The sequence below is a fragment of the Pantherophis guttatus genome, chromosome 3 (genome assembly GCF_059756535.1).
Source record: "Pantherophis guttatus breed Tessera chromosome 3, ASM5975653v1, whole genome shotgun sequence".
NCBI lineage: Eukaryota > Metazoa > Chordata > Lepidosauria > Squamata > Colubridae > Pantherophis > Pantherophis guttatus.
Genome location: NC_142065.1, coordinates 206799624 through 206813950, shown reverse-complemented (window position 1 = coordinate 206813950; position 14327 = coordinate 206799624). Strand labels below are relative to the sequence as shown.

The 14327-nt window shown below is 43.5% G+C and overlaps 2 long non-coding RNA genes across 2 annotated transcripts in view; both read right to left on the bottom strand.

Moving 5' to 3' along the window:
- LOC132709026 (uncharacterized) overlaps nt 1–14327 on the bottom strand; it is a 51878-nt gene that overhangs the window by 20402 nt on the left and 17149 nt on the right. The gene's annotated exons all lie outside the window — the stretch shown is intronic.
- Nucleotides 11213–11892, bottom strand: LOC148114964 (uncharacterized). Its single transcript, XR_015733452.1, has 3 exons — nt 11659–11892; nt 11495–11568; nt 11213–11346 (listed from the first exon to the last, which is right to left on the bottom strand). It is a non-coding gene; the product is annotated as an uncharacterized LOC148114964 (long non-coding RNA).

The following is a 14327-nucleotide window of genomic DNA, read 5'->3' as shown; positions in this document are numbered from 1 at the left end:
GGTCATTAAGCAAATCTGGCTTCCCCCATTGACTTTGCTTTGTCGGAAGCCAGCTGGGAAAGTTATGTTGGAAGGAAAATCCAACTGGTTCAGTTCCAAGCTGGAAGAAAGACTCTGGAAACAACATGGAGGCTGGTTGGAAAGGAAGTTTAATGATGAAGCAGAACCAGGAGTGAAATGCTCCCGGTTCGGACCGGATCGCCCGATCCGGTAATGATGGTGGCAGGTGGTTCAGAGAACCAGTAGCAAAAATCCCTGCCCCCCTCCCATGCCCAGCTGAGCCGCGCGATCATCAGAGGCTTTTTTTTTTTTTACTTTTAAAAGCATTTTTTCTACAGCCTCTTTGGCCAAAAAAATGCTTTTAAAAGTAAAAAAAAAAAAAAAAAGCCTCTGACGATCGCGCAGCTCAGCTGGGATCATCAGAGCCTTTTAAAAGCATATTTTTTTTACAACCTCTTTTGCTGAGGTTGTAGAAAAAATGCTTTTAAAAGTAAAAAAAATAAAATAAGTTGGCCACGCCCACCCAGTCACATTACCCACCACCACCACCAAGCCACACCCACAGAACCGGTAGTAACAAATTTTACGTTTCACCCCTGAATAGAACCAACTGGAGTCCTGGGTCAGCTGATCCATTTGATAAGTTTGATGATTACTTGGATTTTTATAAGTTTCAGAGTTGCTGCTGGGGGTGGCGGTTGTGCAATGTCTGAAATGCCCTTAGGAGATTGTGCAATGTAGTGATTGTGCAATGTGTGTCTTCTGCTAAATGGTAGTGGGTTAATCCTATTATGTCCTGAAGGTCGAGAGGTGGTATTCAGCCGGTTCAGATGGGTTCGCCCGAACCGGTAGCAGAAATCGCAGGTGGGCTCGTCCACCGGTCCCAGCTCTATGCCATCCTATTTAGTCATGTTTTTGAGGGCGGATGCATGCGCGGAAGGCAGATGCGCATGCGAACTAGGCGTACATGCGCACAAAGCGAGCGGGCGCAAGCGGGGCGAACCGGTAGTAACATAATGTGAAACCCACCGCTGGTTATATCCTGTTCTTGGAATTTGAGTGGAGGAGAATGTAAAATGTTAATCCCATCCCTGGAGGGGAAGGTTTTTTGTTTTGTGAATAGGCTGACCCAATCTTTCTTAATGGGCACAAAATATCTGGTGGGGGGCTATTCAGAAAGGCGGAGTCTGCTTTCTGTCTTTAAGAGCACGTTTCTCCATTTCTCCTTTAGGGAAATATAATATTTTGCCTTTGTAATATTTCTCAAAATATTTCATTCTTCTGAGAGTGGGGGGGCTGCTTCCCACAGTTATAAATGATGACTGCATGACCCTGGGACAGCACAACTGTCGTAAGTACATGCCAGTTGCCAAGAGTTCAAATTTTGATCACATGACCGTGGGCAGGGGTGGGTTCTAAATTTTTTTACTACCGGTTCTGTGGGCGTGGCTTATTTTGTGGGTGTGGCTTGGAGGTCATGTGACTAGGTGGGCGTGGCTAGCTGGTCAGAGTCATTTCTGGAAGATCCTCGCACTTACAACCAGTCCTTGCACTTACGACCCGACTCATTTGTTTGCTTTTAACACTGATCAGCTGTAGGACGGCCCTTTGAAGTCCCGCGGCAAGAGTTCAAACAGTTTTTTCTTTCTAGTCATCAGCTGGGACTCAGGAGGCAGCAATAGATTGGGGGTGGGATCAAATAAAAGGTAAGAATAATGTGGGTGGGGGGTGGGGGTGGGAGGGCGGGGGGGGAGAACCGGTTCGGTGATGTCATATCGTCACCGCTACCGGCTCAGCCGAACTGGAGCGAACCAGGAGGAACCTACCACTGACCGTGGGGATGCTGGAGATGCCATTGGGTCCTAATTGTGAAAAACAGTCGTAAGTCACTTTTTTCCAGCTCTGTTGTAACTTTGAATGGTCACTAAATGAATAGTTGCAAGTCGGGGACTACCTGTATTTCTTTCTTTTTTTTTTCCAAATACCAATAATAATAAATATTGTTTCTTAAAACAATATTTAAATGTTTACAATATTTTTTAAAAAAAAATACCTACAAAGAGGAGGGAGTCAACCTATTTCCAAAGTACCCGAAGGCAGAAAAAAGAAGCAATAGATGGAAACTAATCAAGGAGAGAAGCAACCTAGAACTAAGGAGAAATTTCCTGAAGTGAGAACAGCTTGCCTTCAGAAGTTGTAGGTGCTCCATCACTGCTCGAACAGGGGGTTGGACTAGAAGACCTCCAAAGTCCCTTCCATCTCTATTATTCTATGTTCTAAAAAATTCAGTGTCCAATTTAATCAGGTCCTTTCTTTACTGTCATAGTTTCCCTTTTTAAAAAGAAAGACATTCTCAAACATACATCCAACTCCTTAATCAGTATTTCTGACGCCTCTTCTTTGTTTAATAATTATTTCAACTGTTATTCACACTCCTATGCACACATAACTGTTAATGTGTGAAGTAAGAATATAGGGAGAGAAATCAAAATATTTGTGCCAGCTTTTTTTAATAAATGGATTTAAATATGTCTATAACGTTAAATATATGTTATATATGTTGACAGTGTCTTCCCATGGTCTCATAAGAAACTTTCTCTTACCTGGAGATGTCTAGAGAAAAAAAAAAATCTGAAAGTGAACATATGGACAAAATTATTAAAATTGAACAAAATCTTAATAATTAGCTACTCCCAAGAGAGAATAAATCAGGGCAGACTGCTTTATTTTTACCAATTTACATTTTCAGAGCATTTAAAAAAAAAAAGAAGTAAAGAGAAAACAAGTTATATCCACCAAATTAATTAGTTATTAATTTAGAATATTCAAACAAATGAAAAAAAAATATTAATTAATTCAGGGACACCTCCCCCCCAATAATAATCAGGGACACCTTCCCCTCCCATCCTAAACTGATATAAATTACCACAATATATCACATATTCATTTAGCCATTTAAGAACAATATATCAAATTAGGCATGAAAAGTTATCAAGGGTTGGGAGTAGAATTAACCTTCAAGCTGCCCCTTCTAAACATGGCTGACCAATTTGTGTTACAAAAATTAGATTTGTGCTCCTTTGTTGCTGCCTTATGATTATCTTGATTTTTTCAACCAGATCGGGTTTCTCTCTTTTAAACAGAATGGAGACCAGATTAAATGACCTGATTTTAGTTCACTTGACAATAAATGTTTTAAACCTAAGTCTACAATATGTTATTTAAATTAGAGCTCCAATATATAATTTTACTTACTTATTCATTCGTTTATTTTTATTTCATTTTTATTATTTGTAAAAATAACTCAAGGCAGCAAACATACCTATCACTCTTTCCTCCTCTTTCTTTTCCTCACAACAGCCCTGTGAGGAAGGTTAGACTGAGAGGGACTATCTCAAAATTACCCAGTTTATTTTTCCTGACTGAGGTTGGACTAGAACTATTCATGTAAAGATTTTTTTAAAAAAAGAAAGTAAAACTTCAATGCAAACTAATATATTCTTAAAAAAGGGAAAGAAAAATAACTTTAAAGAGAAAGTAGAGTTCAAGAAAGAAAAAAAACTAAAAGAAAAAACTTTTTTTTTTAAAAAAAAAGTGGTTTCTAAGTTTCTTGTGGCAGTCATAATTTTAAATTTACCTCTCAAAATTGTCCTCATGATTCCAGTTACCAAAATATAGTCTAAATATAAGTCAGGGATAAATCTGCACTAAACTGTACACAGTTTTACCACTGAGTGAATAATTTACATGCAAATGTAAATGTGATTAATCATTTTGTATTAATTTATTTATAGTTTTATTGATTTTGAGTTGTAAAATGTAGCTGTGTAGATTGCTGGCTCTTTTAAGGGTAGAGAAAACTAGGTTCAACCAAAAAATTCTAAGAACCTTTCTTGAGTTCTCAAAAGATGCTACTTATTAATGTAACCCAGCTATGGAGAAGCTGTGACACTCTAGTCCTTCCTTCCTTCCTTCCTTCCTTCCTTCCTTCCTTCCTTCCTTCCTTCCTTCCTTCCTTCCATCCATCCATCCATCCATCCATCCATCCATCTCCTTTTTTGCTTTTTTCCTTCCTTCCTTCTTTCCTTCCTTCCTTCCCTCCTTCTTTCCATCTCCTTCCTTTCTCCTTCCTTCCTTCTTTCCATCTCCTTCTTTCATTCCTTCCTCTTCCTCTTCCTCTTCCTCTTCCTCTTCCTCTTCCCCTTCCCCTTCCTCTTCCTTTCTTTTCTTTCTTTCTTTCTTTCTTTTTAATCAGTGGAACAACTTTCCTCCAGAAGTTGTAAATGCTCCAACACTGGAAGTTTTTAAGAAGATGTTGGATAATCATTTGTCTGAAGTGGTGTAGGGTTTCCTGCCTAAGCAGGGGGTTGGACTAGAAGACCTCCAAGGTCCCTTCCAACTCTGTTATTCTATTCTATTCTATTCTATTCTAGTCTAGTTTAGTCTTTAATATTTAGAAATTGCACAACTGTAGTTTTCAGATTCCTTCTGGGGTATCAGTATTGGGATAGCCACTGATTCTGTACTCCTGGAGCGGGAAGCAGTTTCCTTTGGGCCAGCATACAAATTAAGTATTATTTCAGATCAATGAATATAAATATAAGCATCTGTATTGTTGGGTTGGCATCTTACTTTGCTGTGACTACAATTCCTACAGGAAATATGCTGCGTACATAAAAAAATAAAAAAAAATAAAAGCAAACGCCTGGCCCTTTTAGGTTTAATAACTATTCGATTAGAGGCACAAAAGAAATGGAAAGAAAAGTCCAAGAAGGACAGCTGCATTTCACAAACCCTATGTAAAATAGTGAGCTTTTAACTGTAATTTAATCCAGCGGGGATCCGGTCTTATTTTTATTCTTGTTCTTTTCTCCTAAGGAAAAAAAGAAAAGAAAAAGGAGATGAAGCTTGGTGAGTCGGAGTAAAATTCTACAAAGACTAATAGCATTTAAGAAATAACCCACAAGCGTATTCTGACTGATAATTAAAGATGAGAAGAGTTTTCCAACATGAGTGTAAAGGGGAAAAAAATGAAGCAAGCAGCTTCAAACGATGTTACATAGTAATGGATAAACTGTTCATTCAGTCCCATTTCCAATATATATTCTTGAGTTCCTAACTTCAACCGTTGCCAAGCATCTGAATTTTGATTGCACGACGGTGGGCGTGCTGTGACAGTGATATGTAAAACTTGTCATAAGTCATTTTTTTCAGTGCTATTGGTAACTTCAAATGGTCACTAGTTGAATGATTGTAAATCGAGGGTTATCTGTATAGCAGGCTACCACAATGGAATTCTAAGGCTGAAAGAGGCTGTTGAGATCATTACGTCCAACCTCTGATTAGTATTGTTGGAAGAAATGTCCATCTTGGGTTCACTTCCAATTGGGGAGAAAGACACTGGAAACAAGGAGACTGCTTGAAAAGATGGTTTAATGATGGACAGGACCAGAGGTGGGTTGCAGCAGGTTCTGACCAGTTCTGGAGTATCGGTAGCAGAAATTTTGAGTAGTTTGGGGAACTGGTAGTAAAAATTCTGACTGGCCCTGCCCCCATCTATTCTCTGCCTCCCAAGTCCCAGCTGATTGGGAGGAAATGGGGATTTTGCAGTAACCTTCCCCTGGAGTGGGGTGGGAATGGAGATTTTATAGTAACCTTCCCCTGCCACGTCCACCAAGCCACACTCACCAAGCCACATCCACAGAACCGGTAGTAAAAAATTTTGAAACCTGCCACTGGACAGGACCACACGGTTTTGAGATCCTGGGTAAAAAAAAAAGGCACATGGGTGAGAGAGAGAGAGAGAGAGAGAGAGATTTATACCCTCTGTTGGGCTTTGAATTTGAGCTTGTATTCTGATTGGTTGTCAGACTCCCATGGGGCCATACAGGGGTAACTTTGTAGGTTGTCTCTTGAGTCCCAGGCTTGGTTGAGCCTTGCTGGGTGATGCAATCTCCCCAGGTGCCATGTGGTGAGTTCTGTTGCTAGATGGGCAGAGAGCTAATCCTACCTTTCTTGGATCTTGGGTGAGGGCATTTGCTTATGAATAGACCTGGCTATCTCTTTATCTCTTAAGTGCTGACATCTGCTGTGGGCTATTGAGGAGGATGGGGGGTATTAAGAGTCTGCTTCCTGCCTAAAAAACATGTTTCTCCATCCAGGGATGTACAATATTCTGCCCTTTTAATATTTGCTAGAATATTTCATTTTTCTAGGAGAGGGGTGGGTGCTAACATCCTACAGTATAATACTCTAAATTGAGGCATTCCTGGCAGGTGTCTATATAACCTCTGCTTGAAGATATCCACTGAAGGAAGTTCATAAGCACTTTGAGCAGAGGTGGGTTTCAGCAGGTTCTAACCAGTTCTGGAGAACCAGTAGTAGAAATTTTGAGTAGTTCAGAGAACCGGTAAATACCACCTCTGACTGGCCCCACCCCCATCTATTCTCTGCCTCCTGAGTCCCAGCGGATCGGGAGGAAATGGGGATTTTGCAGTAACCTTCCCCTGAAGTGGGGAGGGAATGGAGATTTTACAGTACCCTTCCCCCACCAAGCCACGCCCACAGAACCGATAGTAAAAAAATTTGAATCCCACCACTGACTTTGACCCAAAGGTGCCGTTCAAAAGGGAATTGGACTTCCTTGGATTTGTTTTTTCCTTGAAAATATTTCACTTCTCATCCAAGAAGTTTCTTCAGTTCAGTTTAGAAGGAATTAGAAATTCCTTAAGTACCTGGAACTATATGAAAAAAGTGGCTATCGAGATCTATTATCTTTTGTTAAGTGTCTATGAAGATTCTCAGTCATCCAAGTCATGGTTGTCCCAAAGGTGTTTTTTCAAGAGGCAACTGGACTTTCTTTATTTTTCCTTTGAAGAGGTTTCACTTCTCATCCAAGAAGCTTCTTCAGTTCTGACTGAATGGTGAGGAATGGAAAGATTTATATTCCTTGCAGTCAGGACTGAAGGAGCTTCTTGGATGAGAAGCAAAATAAAGTTGCCTTTGTTTTGAAAAAAACACCTTTGGGACAACCATGACCTGGATCAGGGATGAAATCTCCCGGTTCGGACCAGATCAGGCAATCCAGTAGCGATTGTGGCAGGTGGTTCGGAGAACCGGTAGCAATGGTGACATGAGGCTCCACCCACTAGCCCAGATGTTGTTACTTCCTGGTTTTAACCAAGAAGTAATGTGTTTTTTACCCTCTGCGCGTGCACAGAAGGTTTTGCACATGTGCAGAGGGTCTATGCGTGCATGTGATGTGCATGGTATGTGCACTTCCGAACCGGTAAGGAAGGTAAGTAGATTTCACCTCTGATCTGGATGACTGAGGATCTCCATAGACATTTAACAAAAGATCATAGCTCCTGATAGTCTATTTTTTGACATTGCTTCAAATATTTAAGAGTATTTCTACTCTTTGAAAAGCTAAATTTTCAATATCTTCAATCTGCGACTTAATTCACAGGATGTTGATATCTTCATAGACCATTTTTTCCATCTGATCCAATTCCAATGTCCTTGATGGTTATGGCGGCTGTTAAGGTTCCCCCAAAATTGATAATGAAACAAACAAAATGTTAAAAAGTTACGATATTTATGTAGTTACCATATTTTTTCGGAGTATAAGACGCAGCTTAGTTTTTGGGGAGGAAAATAGAGAAAAAAATCTGCCTACCAGGTATTCATCTGGCTAACATCCTTAATCTTTGTCAGCTTCAACACATTAGTTTGCTGATTTTTATCCCCTGCTTGGAGATAAAAAAACAGCTTCTAAAGCACAACTGATCTTTGGAGAGAGAAGCAATGAGAAAAGCAGGCAAACCACAGAGATCACTTCACTCGCTAGCACCTCCTTAGGGCTGAAAAAAAGCTTTTCTCCGAAAAATATGGTACTTACCAAGCACATTTAAATTATATTAAAGAAACCAAAATATCTTTACAATCCCGAAGGCCAGTGGTGGCTTGCTCCTGGTTTGGCCCGGTTCTGGCGAGCCGGTAGTGGTGATGATGTGACGTCACCAAAACAGTTCTCTTTGACTGGGAGCTGGGCCCTCCCGCCCGCCCCCACATTATTCCTACCTTTATTTGTGGTTTTTTAGCCCAGCTGATAGCCGCGCCTCAGCTGGCCAGAAATGTAATGTGCTTGCGCAGAGCGCAAGTTTGCTGCAATTGCGCGCAAAGCGCGTGTGCAAAGACAACTGGTGGTAACACCGTTTGGAACCCATCAGTGCCCAAGGCATGTCACAACTTTTGAGCACCCCTAGTGTTTGGAAGGGACGTGGTGGCTCAGTGGCTAAGACACCGAGCTTGTCGATCAGAAAGGTTGGCAGTTCAGCGATTTGAATCCATAGCGCTGCCGTGTAATGGAGTGAGTTCCCGTTACTTGTCCCAGCTTTTGCCAACCTAGCAGTTCGAAACCACATAAAAATGCAAGTAGAAAAATAGGGACCACTTTGGTGGGAAGGTAACAGCGCTCCGTGTGCTTTCGGCATTAAGTCATGCCGGCCACATGACCACGGAGACGTCTTTGGACAGTCCTGGCTCTTCGGCTTTGAAACGGAGATGAGCACCGCCCCCTAGAGTCAGGAATGACTAGCACATATGTGCGAGGGGAACCTTTACCTTTACCTTAATGTTTGGAAATTGAAAGCTGAAAAATTTTACACGCCCTAAAAATTATTTAGGCTATTAAATCCAGTCCCCTGTTTCATGCAAGAATCCAAATTAAAGCATTCCCAAGCAATGGATGAAGAAAGGTAAAATTGGAATTTGAGTTCCAGAGGAGAGCAAGAAGAGATGAGGGAGGAGCAATCCATTGAAATTGAGGACAACAAACAAGTGGAAATTTCATGAAATATATTGATGAATATTATCGAAATTGAATAAAACTGTTATATCAAATGGACACACCAAAAAAAAAGAGAGAGCAAATAATACAGAGATCTACTGGAGAAATGAGATATAAAGAAGAGATGGTATGAATATATAGAAGAGCTATGCAAAAAGAAAAAAAAAAAGATAAAATCCCCAAATTAACAATATATTCAAACATTGGATTATTGAACTAGAGCCAAACAGTCGGGAAAGTGAAGTTAATGGACCCAAGAAAATATTGCTAACCACAAAGCTGCAAGAATTGGTGAAATAGCAATAAAAAAACATTACAAGATGATGCAAATAAAATGCTACTTTCAATTTGTAAAGGGGAATGTAAAAGATAAGCAGGGAGCAAGAAACTAGAAAAAAAAGATCAAATTATATTCTAAGGTCAAAGAAAAGGTAGCATTAAAAATTCTTGAACCACTGGACAACATTATGAGGCATCTTGACAACATATGAAAGTGCAGAGGTATCTCGCCGACCTTAAAGCTAAATATTGTTAAATCTATTATTTCCCCAGTTGAAAAGAGTTGCGAAAGCTGGAGGATCAGAAAGGCTAAATTAAGAAACATTGATGTCTTTGAGTTATGGTTCTGAGGGAAAATGTTGGCAATTCCTTGGACCATACAAAAAAGAATAAACCATGAAGTTAAAATCAACTGCCAGTTGAATGAACAAATAAGGAAGCTAGATAGTTGAAGAGAAAACTAGTAATATACAACCAGGTGAAATTATATCCATCAGGTGATAAATGACAGGTGATAAATGACTAAGCAATTGAAAAACATCAATAGGTACTGGACTACCTTCCGTTTCAACTCATCCAATTAATGGGAGTCCACCACACTTCTGGATAATTGTCTCCACTGCTAGTCACATTGAACTATTGTATTGATTTTCTTGCAATTGAAATTCATTATTCTGTATCCTCAACTCTGGAGCAAGAGAGAGTCTTGACCTTCTTCTCCGTGTCATCCTTTCAGATATTTGATGAATATCATAATATCACTACTCAAACGTATCTTCTCAAAACTCGAAGTCTCTTAATCATCTTTGCATTCATTAGCCATTCAATCATTTCCAACTCTTGGCGATTCTATGGGCCAGGTCACATCTTCCAATCTTCTGCTACTTCTGTCAAGGGTAAATGCCTTAACTGTGCCAGGGGTCAGCTATAGTGCAGCAGTGCAGGGGTTAATCCAAACTCCCACCTGTCCAGCTCCTCCCACTAACCCCTCCTTACCTAAGTCTCCGCCTTCTGGCATAAAAGGTGGGCACGCTCCTCCTTGCTCTTCAGATCCAGATGTTGCAAGTGTTGTTGAGATGATCCTGTGAATAAAAGAGATTTAATTAATCTACTGACTCATGTCTTGTTGTTGGGCCTGATCCATGAATCCTTGTAACAATATGGTAGCAGAGGATGGTTGGATGGCCCAATAACCTCCGAACCTACAACGAAGATACATCACTGCCTACGAGATGGCAACTCCACCGAAGCAAAGGGACAGCAACCCAGCAGGATCGCCTAGGAAGGCAGAAACCAAGACTGATCCCAAAGCCATCACAACGGAGGAAAGGAGGGAGACCAACAAAAGGGAAATAACGAATCCCGGTGATCAGGAGGAAGAAAAACTGAGAATCGACGTCCTGAGGCTGCTAAAAGAGCGAGCCAATGACAAGAATCTCCTCGCGGACCTACGAAGCTTCATAATGGACCGCGAGGTGGCGGGGAGCGAGGAAGACTCAGACCCGGAGCCCGAAGAACTGAATTCGGTGAGTGGATCGCCCCAGAACGACCCCACTACGGTCACCGAGCCCCACAGCCCCGCGCTAAATTCAAAATGGCGGCCATCTTTGACCACGTGGTCGGGCAAAATGGCCGACCCCCGCCCAATCAGAAGCCGGGATTCAAAATGGCCGGCGCGCGAAAAATATCCGACCCCAAGCGATGATGAAAACGACTGGGGCGAGGGGGCAGAGTCCGATTCGGGCCGCGGGGACCCCCCAACCGAACGGCAAGTCGACGAGGCCATGAGGACCCTCGCCGCCGCCTTCGGCCCGGGCCTCAAAGTCACAAGAAGGGATCCGGAAGGGCCCAAACGAAAGGGAAGGCGAGGAGAGGGGCACCGGAACGCCCACCCGAGGGTCGACGATGCCCACGCCAGCACACCAAACCCCCTGCGCACCCCAAGGACACCGCGCCGCCGATCGCCCGGACCGCGCACCCCAGAACGCAGGGACTGGGCCAGCTACTTACTTTCGTCGCCGAGACCCCAGCACCGCCAGGATCGTCACCCTGATGAAGCCGCTGCTGACTGCCACCATCCGGAGCGCACCTGGACCCCCAAGACCGAAGTCGAGGCCTACCCAGCCGATGGAGACCTCTACGCCGGAGCCGCGATGAACAGGTCCTTCCTCGACGACGGCAGGGCAGAAATGGACTTCGCGCATGCGCTCTTCCGCCTAGAAGAAGAAAAGAGAAAAAAATCGCAAAGCGGGACTTTTAAAATGCCGGCTAGCGTTCCCATGCCGTATTGCTGTTATAGGCACATAAGGAACCATGGACAGCAGCCAGCAGTAAGTAACTTTACAAATAATGCTGGGAACTTACCGAGTGACTTTCCTAAGTTGAGGATGGATGGGGGCAATATCCTAGAGTGGTCACAGCAGCTCCAGGTAGTGTTCCTAAAAGAAAATATGTCACATTTTATTAATGACCCCCCAGAGAAACCTTGGTCCTTGGAATTGGACTGTACACACCATAGGGCTTTTTACCTTTTAATTGCAAGCATATCTCCCACGATCTATCACTGCATTGGTCATAATCTCACAGTATCTGAAATCATACAGAAAATGTTTGGGTTGTATTACAGTGAGAGTGTGTCCACCACTACCCAGATCTCCAAAGACTTCTTCTCTGCCAGACTAAAACCAGGGGCCCCCATAAGTGAGCACCTAGTGTCCTTAAGCGCTACCAGAGCAGAACTCCACCTTAGGGGGGAGGTCATATCCGATCAGATCATGAAGAGTGTAATAATTAACTCTTTAGATCACTCATGGGACAGCTTCTTATCACACTTAGATACCATTAGCCTAGGCCTGCTATCCGTGGAAAAGCTGTCCAACAAACTCATAGCAGAAGACAATCTCAAGAGGAGGCGCTCTGGCCCCTCCACAGAGCATAAGAGCGAGAAAAGAGTAGTCTTCCAAGAGAAACAACACAACATATCAGAGTGTTATATCTGTGGATCAAGGGGGCACCTCAAGAGAGACTGCCCCAAGAACTACAGGGAGAGAGGCAGACCTGAACATAGGTTCAGGCAAACAGAGAGACGCACCTCTGAGGAGAGATTCAGGCGCAGAGATTCACCCAACCCCAGAGATAGAAGAGGGAATAGAGACAGCTCACGTGACAGCAGAACGGGGTCATTATATGGGATAGGAGAACGCACTCACATAACACATCAGGGCAGAGACACCAATTCATGGCTCCTAGACTCTGGAGCCTCCAACCACACCACATACAACCAGAAACTTCTCTCGTCGTTCCAAAGAGAGGATTTCTCAATCAAGGTTGCAGACCAAAGCGAGGTTAAGGTAACAGGCAAGGGGACAGTTATATTGCCAGGAGTAGGGGAAATAGAGGGGGTACTGCTGGTCCCGGAGATACCCCACAACATATTGGCCGCAGTAAAACTCAGCAAGGAATCAGGGGTTAAGGTGACCTTTACGGAAGGGAATGTTCAAGTCAGCAAGGGCGGAAAGGACATAGGGAGAGTGACCATCAGTCAAGGGTTACCTCATGTAACGTTCTTTGAGGGTAGCACACACAGCATATACGCCAGCTCGGAAAGCATAGAAGACCTTAACCAGAACAGAATTGAAGGAGGACAGGTAGATGAGGGAGAGGTAGAGAACAAGAAGAACACGACACTAGAGACACGACACAGCAGACACACTCAGAGAGGGCCCTCGATAGGCAAGCCCATGCACGACGGCTGTGCACACCTATTACACAGGAAGCTAGGGCACGCAAGTTTCCCCGTAATCCAAAAAATGGCCAACTGTACCGAGGGCACCAAAATAAAGAGCTGTGAAAACTACCTCGAGTGCTCGGTGTGCAAATGTTCTAAGTTAAAGGTCAAACCCAGGCCTAAGAAGTCATCACGCGCCGCCAAACAGATATTCAATTTAGTCCACATGGATTTAGTAGGGCCCCTAAGGCCATCCATAAAATACAAAAAAAGATACTTTCTCACCATCGTGGACGATTATAGTCGATATGGCTTCGTCTATACCCTAAAGAGAAAGGATGAGGCCTTCCAAAAATTCAAAGAGTTCTACAAAAGGGTAGAGACACAGAACAACGCCCAAATCAAGCAAATCATGACTGACAGAGGGTCCGAGTTCCTATCAAGGGACTTCTCCCATTGGCTCAGATCCAAGGGCGTGCTTCACTTTACGTCGTCCCCATTTTCGGCCTTTCAGAACGGGGTCGCAGAACGACGAAACTCAACGCTGCAAACAATGGTCAGGTGCGCCTTAGAGGACGCGGGCATTGGCCAACACTTCTGGTCTGAGGCCTTGGTTTACTCCAACTACACACTTAACAGAACATGGTCCAGTGTGATAGACAAAACGCCATACGAGCTCATGTACAACAAAAAGCCACAAATAGCACACTTACACGTATTCGGCGTAACCGCCGATGTCCACATACCCAAACAGCTGCGCAGAAAAGGGGACAAAGTATCCAGAAGACTGAGGTTCATGGGGTATGAACCGGGAACCAAGGGCTACAGGTTTGTGGACAGTAACGACAGGTTCGTGGTATCTAGGACGGCGGCATTCCATGAGCAAGCCAACTGGTCCAGGATACATTTGAACGAGGTGCCCAACAAGCTAGAAAGTAGGCCAGACGAGCAAGCACAAGACAAACGCGAAAAGGTGAATAGACAGGAAAAGAAGGGACCCAAACCCAACCTCCAAGGCATCAAAATTGGGGAGTGGAAAGGGAACCATCCCAAGATAAGTGTAGACTCGCTGACACAAAGGGAGGCCAGGTACTTACATGACACCGAACAGACAATAGACAGACCGGTCAGGTCAACCAGGAACCAGTTGCCAAGGAGGCTAAATGACTACGTGATGCACATACACACGAACCACGTCACACCAAACTCATACGAAGAGGTATTAAGGCTACCTCAAGAGGAGAGAACAAGGTGGGAGTCCGCCATGGCCAAAGAACTGGACAGTCTGAGAGAACTAGAGGTCTACACCCCAGCCAAGGTCCCTGAGGGCAAAAGCGCGATAGGCACCCGATGGATCTTCAAGGTCAAGAACCTTGAGGGTGGCCAAAACCTATACAAAGCCAGGCTAGTGGCCCAGGGGTTTGCTCAAAGGTTCCCAGAGGACTACACTGACACCTACTCACCCACCGT